The sequence below is a fragment of the Gossypium hirsutum genome, chromosome A07 (assembly GCF_007990345.1).
Source record: "Gossypium hirsutum isolate 1008001.06 chromosome A07, Gossypium_hirsutum_v2.1, whole genome shotgun sequence".
NCBI classification, from domain to species: Eukaryota; Viridiplantae; Streptophyta; class Magnoliopsida; order Malvales; family Malvaceae; genus Gossypium; species Gossypium hirsutum.
In genome coordinates this window covers 70,752,587-70,761,243 of record NC_053430.1, presented here as the reverse complement: position 1 = coordinate 70,761,243, position 8,657 = coordinate 70,752,587, and the positions used below count along the sequence as shown (strand labels likewise).

The 8,657-nt window shown below is 35.9% G+C and overlaps 1 non-coding gene across 1 annotated transcript; it reads right to left on the bottom strand.

Annotated features, from left to right (window-relative positions):
* Positions 1-5,743: 5,743 nt before the first annotated feature.
* Positions 5,744-5,850, bottom strand: LOC121203813 (small nucleolar RNA R71). Its single transcript, XR_005898748.1, has one exon. It is a non-coding gene; the product is annotated as a small nucleolar RNA R71 (small nucleolar RNA).
* Between the last annotated feature and the right edge of the window lie 2,807 nt (positions 5,851-8,657).

Genomic DNA, 8,657 nt, shown 5'->3' with positions numbered 1-8,657 from the left:
CACCTCACGATTTTGGAAGAAATTGCAAGAAGCTTTGGGTTCCAAGTTGCATTTTAGCACCGCTTTTCACCCCCAAACCGATGGTCAATCCGAGTGGATAATTTAGATACTTGAGGATATGTTGAGATGTTGCATCCTCGAGTTCAGTGGTTCATGGGAACGGTATTTACCTTTGATTGAATTCGCTTACAACAACAGTTTTCAATCAAGTATTAAGATGGCACCTTACGAGGCTTTGTACGGTCGTAAATGCCGTACACCATTGTTTTGGACCGAGCTCGGTGAAAGTAAAATCTTCGGAGTTGATTTGGTTAAAGATGCTGAACAGAAAGTAAAAGTAATCCGTGAAAGTCTGAAGGCAGCCACAGATCGTCAGAAATCGTATGCGGATTTGAAACGAAAGACATTGAATATCAGGTGGGAGATAAAGTGTTTCTTAAAGTTTCGCCTTGGAAAAAGATACTCAGATTTGGCCGTAAGGGCAAATTGAGTCCGAGATTCATTGAGCCGTATGAGATCTCCGAACGAGTTGGCCCAGTTGCATATAGGTTGCTTTTACCCCCTGAACTCGAAAGAATCCACAACGTTTTTCACGTTTCGATACTTCGGTGTTACAGATCCGATCCTTCGCACGTAATAAACCCCTCCGAGGTCGAAATTCAAGCCGATATGAGTTATGAAGAAGAACCGATTCGTATCCTAGCTCGTGAAGTGAAAAAGTTGCGAAACAAAAGGGTTCCGTTAGTGAAAGTGTTATGGCTCAAACACGGGATCGAAGAAGCTACTTGGGAAACCGAGAATGCCATGAAAGAATGATACCCAAACCTATTTACCGGTAAGATTTTCGGGGACGAAAATTTCTTAAGTGGGGGAGAGTTGTGACAGCCCTAAAGTGACCCTAGTCGGAAAGCGATTTCGGGACCGCTAAACCGAGTCACCAAATTATTTGAATGTGGTATTTATTGTCTAAAATATGTGAATATGAATGTGTGAAAATCTTAAGCTTCGATTTAGCTAATTGCATGTGAATGTAGTACATAGGACTTGTGTGACACTTTTGAAATGTGATAGGCTAATCTATAAGGATCTAATAGTGCATGTAATTAAAAGGGAGGACTTGCATGTCAAATTTCCCCCCTAATTAGTAGTGGCCGGCCATGAGCATGAGGGTGGACAAAATGTTATGGCTAAAACATGTCATAAACATGTTGGGTTGATGCTTTATGTTAGGAATAATAAAATAAAGAGCATGGGCAATAAAATATTAGTGTTAGTAGGAGGAGAAACAAAAAAAAAAGGGAATGTGTGTGGTTGTTTCCCCCCCCCCATTGCCGTGAATTGAAGAAAAGAAACAAAGAAAAAAAAAGTGTCCATCCTTTTTCATTTCTTTTGGCCGAAAGTTCTAAGGAAGAAGGAAGGAGCTCTTGCTTCATGTTCGGCTTGGAAGAGGATTAGGAAGAGGTTCGACCATACTTGTATCTAGGTTAAGGTATGTTTGATGTTGTGCCATGAGATTCATGCATGTTTTTAGTAGTTAGCTTGAGTTCTAACTAGCCCATGGTTCAAATCTTTACTATGTCATGGGGATGATATTCGGCTAAGGTGGATTTGTGTTGATGTCATTTGCATGCTAAAAGTGAAGCTTTGTAATGATGCATGTGATGGTGGATTGATGACTCTTGAATCTTCTTTTTAGCATTTTTGAGTGAGACATTAAGTTCTTTGTTTAACCATGACCAAAATTGAAATGGTATGGTGTTGTGATGCATTCGGCCATGGTAGGAAGTAGAAGAGAAATATGGTTGTTCTTCACGTTATTCGGATGAGAAATGGTAGTAAGGTGAAGTGCAAATGTTAGTGTTTGCTTTACTAGTGTATATATGTGTATTGGCCAAGTTTTGAACTTGAAACAAAATGGTGTTTAGTCAATACAAGTGACCATACTTGTAGAATGTATTAAGTGTTGCAATCGGCCTCAACATAGACATGTATGTTCGGCCACATGAATGAGTACATAAGTTGATGTGTATGTTCGGCCATAGGTAAGCATATTGATGGCTTTATCTTGACTTAGAAAATTCGGCTAAGGGGAATATTAGCTAATATGTTGAATTCAATTCGTGATTTCGTACATATGTGACTCTAATGTGTAATGTATATATGGGCTAAGTACCTTGAGCTTCTCTTTTGATGTTCGAATGAATTGTATTAAATTGCTTAATGTGATTAAAAATGCGTATGACCATTGTGTATTTGAGCTAAAAAGTGGCCATATGACCTATCAAATTCCTTTTCATATTCGGCCATAAGCTAGCATAATGAGACTTTAATAAGTTAAATTTGTTTGAATTAGCTCAAGAGATTAGAGGACCACAGTTGGATAAGGGAAAGGAAAAAGTGATCGAATAGCCGTCGAAATCGTTCGACCACATCTGAGGTAAGTCTTTGAGTAATGGAGCTTAAATTATGATTCGATTAGATCATGTTATAAGTAAATCAAAATCATGCTCTTCTATGTAGCTATTGAGCCGAAATGATAATGCTTGATAAGTGACTTGTGTTTGAATTCTAGTCATGAAATTGAAATGGAGATGTGTCATGATTTATTGATATGTGCATGGATATTCGGATGATGACCGGGCTAAGTCCTGAAGGCATTTGTGCTAGTGACTAATTCCGGGCTAAGCCCGAAGCCAATTGTGCGAGTTATTATATCCGGGCTAAGTCCCGAAGGCATTTGTGCGAGTTATTGTAACCGGGTTAAGTCCCGAAGGCATTTGTATGAGTTACTATAACCGGGTCAAGTCCCGAAGGCATTTGAGCAAGTAGTTATATCCGGCTAAATTCCGAAGGTACTTGGGTTGGGAATGAGCGATCTTACTGTAATAATTTCAATTAATACGCTCGAAAAAAATCCCAACGATGAGGTACGTTTCGTATACGCATTGGAGTAGTGATTTCGTTTAAATATTATTCGCTCAGTCGATTAATGAGCTTTCGGCCTTTGGCTAAGTTGATCTTTTGTGTATGAATATAAGGGTTGGTAATGTGAAGTAAGTGATATTGAGAATTTGTGCATATGAAATTATCCGTTTAGCCATATGAATGCTACCCTTTAGTTGTGTCTAATTTTATGGCTCAAAACTTAGTAAGCATTAAATGCTTACTCCGTTTCTTTGAATCTCTGTTTTATAGATTTTGGTTCGTCAGCTATCGGACTCGGGATTATTGAAGTCAAAATCGCCCACACTATCAAAGCCCCTCTTGGTACACTTTTGGTTGAACTTTGAAATGGCATGTATAGGACTACCCTTTTTGTTGTGGGTCATGGACCCTTTGGATTTGTATAATTTTGGATAGCCATGCGAAAATGGCTTATATATGTTTTGAGCATAATGTTATAATCATTTGGTATGAATATGGTTATTGAGAGGTGTGGATATGCTTGGCAGGGATTGACCATTAGAATGGTTATTCACTATCATAATTTGTGATATATATGCTAAAGGGTTAGTTGAATCATGGAAACTATGTAATAGGTAAAGTCTACCTTAAAAGTAGATGCTGATAGCAGCAGTGACGTGAATGTAAAAAATCACTAAAAATAGTAGAAATGGAATTAAATAGTGAATAAATTATGTAATCGAACCTTGATGAATCTATATCCATAGCAAAGTAACTAAATGATCATATGAACAGTATATTATGAGATATTTAAGTTTTCGCGAAATAGGGCCAGAACGGTTTCTGGATTCCCTGTTCCAACTTTGGAAATTCATTATAAATTAACCAGAGATAATTAGAAGTCTTTCCATATATGTACAGATTCCTTTTTGAGTCTAGTTTCTATAGAAACAAACGGTATCAGTATTGAAGCTCTGTACAGGGAGATATATAAGTCGTAATGCGAAAATGTCAGTGTAGTCAAACCCTGAAACAGGGGAGAATTTAACTAATAAACTGTACTACTTGGCTTGACCAAAAATTCTAGAAAAAAATTTGTAGATTAAAATATGAGTCTAGTTTCAGGAAAATTTTACAGAACTGGTTTTTGAGTTTTGGAACTCGAGATATGATTTTTAAGGTGACAGTGACGCAGTTAGCCAGCATGTCTGGAAATTTTTAAAATGGACTGTGAAATAAATGAACTATGTCTGTTAGCACCTCGTGGTCGACTCCGGCAACGGTCTTGGGTACAGGGTGTTACACACCCCTTTTATTAACCTTTCAGGTAATTTCCAGCCTTAGACAGATCGGAGCTACGAGGGGCTCGGAGGAAGCCACACACACTGTTTATTTTATAGTTTTGATTATTACTTTTAAATGTTTTATGTGGGCTGTAGTAAAGCCATTGTAATTTTCTGGATTTCAAATTTCAAATTTTACTTATTGTTCTTATAATTGCTAGTATTAGAACACGGTTTTCCAAAGCAACTACTATTGTTCAAACCATCACGTATCCGCAATTATTTTTAAATTAAGCTTCTGCAACTGCCAAGATTTTTACAAAGTTGTTAAGAATGTTATTTAGCTGAAGTTTTCTAACAAGGTTTAAAAAGGGTATAAGTTTTTAATTATTAAGAAGGTTTCTTAATGGAAACATGGTTTTCGAAAAACACTTCAATGTGACACGCTAGATTTGACCCAAACTTCTAGGCCGGGTTCGGGGTGTTACATCGAGCCTCAGATCTCCTTGCTATCTACTAACGCCACCTCCCTACACCCGAAATAGCGTCACTTAGCCACTCCTCCACAAGGCTTTTTGAGGCCATTCTCCCCTATCTTTATTAAAAAGCCCAACTACTTGCCATTAGGGCTCTTTTAATAATTTAATTAAAATTCCTCCACCACAAAACTCGAACCCAGAACTTCTTCAACACACCTAGACACTTCAAATTCCTTAAACCCTTAAAGCCAACATGTCATTTGTCATTTTCATGCTGAGTTAAAAATTTTATGAAACCCAAAGCCCAAAGCCTAATTCATCTAGGCCCAAAGGTCAGGCGTTACAATAACTCGACATTTACTTGTCACTTTATTACTTGTTGTGATTGTGTACACTTGCATATTTTCGTCGTTCCAAGTTTTTGGCGTCATTGCCGGGGACTGTTTTAAAAAGTCATTATTTGTGAAATTGTTAATTTTGCATTTTAGTCTTTTTTCTGTTAAATTTTAATTCCATTTTTTTGTTTTAGGTTTTTGCGAGTATTGATCAAATTTTTGACTTACTTCCTGTAAACCCTGAAATTGAAAGGACTTTCTGACAAAGGAAAAGACAAGCGAACCAAAGAAGGATCGAAGATATGAATTTCAAAAATCCAATGGAACATTCGTTTATAATACTCACAATCCGATCATTGTTGCCGATGATAGAAACTATGCCATTCAACAATACGCAATTCATCTATTCAACGAGCTCAATCCGAGTATTAGGAGACCCGAAATTGAGGCACAACAACTTGAGTTGAAGCCAATCATGTTCCAAATGTTGCAAAATATGGGTCAATTTAGTGAGGTTCCTACTAAAGATCCACATCTTCATCTTCGGCTATTCATGGAAGTGAGTGACTCATTTAAACTAGTCAAGGGGATTGATGATGCCTTGAGACTGAGATTATTTCCATACTTCTTAAGAGATAGAGTAGGAGCGTGGTTGAACTCCCTACCGTCTGGTTCCATAACTACATGGCAAGAGTTGGTTGAACGTTTCTTAATGAAATATCTCCCCCCATCTTTAACCGCCAAGATCCGAAATGAAATCACTTCATTTCAGCAACTTGATGAAGAATCTTTACATGAGGCATGGGAGTGAATCAAGAAGTTATTACGAAAGTGCCCTCATCACGGCATTCCTTGTTGCGTTCAAATGGAGACTTTCTATATTGGTCTCAATATTTATACTAGAATGATGGTGGATGCTTCAGCAAATGCCCTTCTTTCTAAGTCTTATAACGATGCTTACAAGATTATTGAAAGAATTGCCAACAATAACTATTAGTGGCCAACCAACTAAGTAGCCTCAGAAAGACGAGCAGTAGGAGTACATAAGTGGACACACTTACTTCTTTGGCAGCCCAGGTATCCTCTATGTCTTCAATACTTAAGAACATAACTGTTAATGGTTTCAATGGTAATCTGACAGGATAGCAATTGAACCAGTTCAAGGATATTTCTTGTGAATACTGTGGAGATGGCCATTTCTTTGAAAATTGCCCATTGAATCAAGAGTCAAAATATTACATGGGAAATCAAAATTGGAATGTTCCACAGTCAAATTATTATAACTTTTCATGGCAGAATCATCCAATTTCTCCATGGAGTAAACAATGGGCAGACCATAGCGACTCTTCTATGTCATTTCGACCAAATTATCTGCCAGAATATTTGCAACAAGTGTAACAATCCACACCAACTGAGTCTTCAAGTAATCTTGAGAATTTTCTAAAGGTGAACCTAGAAAAGAATGATTAACTAATCCATAGCCAAGTAGCAACATTAAAGAATTTAGGAAACCAAGTGGGGCAGTTAACCAATGAGCTCAAAAGAAAACCCCAAGGTATTTGGCCAAGTGATACAGAAAATTTGAGAAGCACGACCAAAGAGCATTGCAAAACTGCCACTTTACAAAGTGGAAAGCCATTGAAGCCCAAGGTGGTTGAGGTTCCAGGTGAGCCCGTTATAGCTCATGTAACAGCCCAATTTAGACCCTATTCAAAATGGTGATTTTGGGACCACGAATTCGATTCAAAAATATTTTAAAATTATTTTCTGTATTTATTATGTGTGAATTTATATCTATGAAATTTTCGTGAATTAATTTTATCATTTGAGTGCCGATTAAATAAAAAGGGCTTAATCGCATAAAATGAAAATTTGAAGGTTAAATGTGAAAGTGCTTAATTGATGTTGTCTTTGTAATGTGAAGCACTTATAATGCAATTAAGCCATTGAAAATTTGAGTGGATGGTAATGACCATGAATTATAATGGTTTTATATATTATTATAAAGGTTAATTCAGTAAAACAAATAATAATATATGTTATAATAAAACATAAAAATTAAATAAGCATGTAAATTTACTTTGTTCATGATTGAAACAATAAAAGAAAAGAGAATCAAAGCCTAGGTTATTCGGCCTTTGTCAAGCTTGATTCAAGGTGAGTTCTAGCTCGATTTTTGATAATTTTTACGTTTTTGAGATCGTTGCAGTGTAATATACAAAGCCCATGCTTGAATTTTTTATTTTGGTGAATATTTTGAGTTATGCCATTGATGAATATTTGAGCTTTGTGAAGTTATTTGGTGAAATATGAAAGATATGTTTTGGATTAACATGTTTTGTATTGGAATTTTTGATGATTTTGAGTAATTAGGACTAAATTGAAAAAATAATAAATTGAGGGACTAAATTGTGAAGTAAATGAAATATATGGACTTGTATGAACACAGGGAAGATCCAGTCTAAGCATGTGGTATACTCAAATTTTGCATGTTTTGTGTTTTGTGCAATTTGGACTAAATTGTAAAAAGTGTAAAATGTCAGGGGTAAAATGGTAATTTACTCATTTATGTGTTTTTGGACTAAATTGAGTAAAAATATTTTTGAATGAATTTAATTTGAATATGTTCAGATTTGGATCGGGGGAAAACTAAAGTTGCCGACTAGTCGTCTCGTTTCGATTTTCATCGTCCGAGGTAAGTTTATAAGTAAGTAAATGCTGTTAATTTTGAACAAATGTAAACTTAAAAAGTCGAATTGAATTTTATTAGTATTTATATATCATGACCGAATGCGTATATGCTTTGGATTTAAATTCATGGGTTCGATTTTGCTGAGTTATGACGTTCGAAAGCCCTGTACGAACTATAGGATTCTGATATGTGTTCTTTGTGTAAGACCACGTCTGGGATGTTGGCATCAATATATGTGTTTTCGTGTAAGACCACGTCTGGGACATTGGCATTGATATATGTGGTTATGTGTAAGACCATGTCTGGGACATTGGCATCGTATTGATCCATGTAAGACCCTGTTTGGGACAGTGGCATCGATATGAGATAACATGTAAGACCACGTCTGGGACGTTGGCATTGTTCAATATATGTGATTATCCGAGTATCCAATTTAATTTCGAATGGTTCAACGGGTAATATCAAGTTTAGATCGAATGTGAAATCGAGCTAAAATGTCAGGTATGTGCTAAGTTAAATGTTTTAAAAGATAAGGTGAGTATATATTTGATATGAACAAATGAAATATATTTATTATGGAATTGAGAATTATATATGCTTATGAAATTATGTGTATTCAGCCAAGTTAATATAATTACATATCGTTCATGTGATGGTATATAAGTTTCAGGCATGAAAAATGTGTATTTGATTATAGATTATTTGATTTGGTTTAGTTGATTCAATACTAATGTTCATTTAATGATTTATTTGCTTATTACTTACTAAGCTACAATAACTTACTGTATGTGTGTTTATGTTTGCCTCTGTTTTATAGATTTTGGAGATTAGTTACGAGCTCGGGGATCATCAGCAAAGTCCATCACACTATCGATTATTTTTGGTACATTATAAGTTTAAACTTGGATCTATGGCATGTATAAGCTAGGTTATATTTGGATAAGTATGAAGTGGTGTATATATT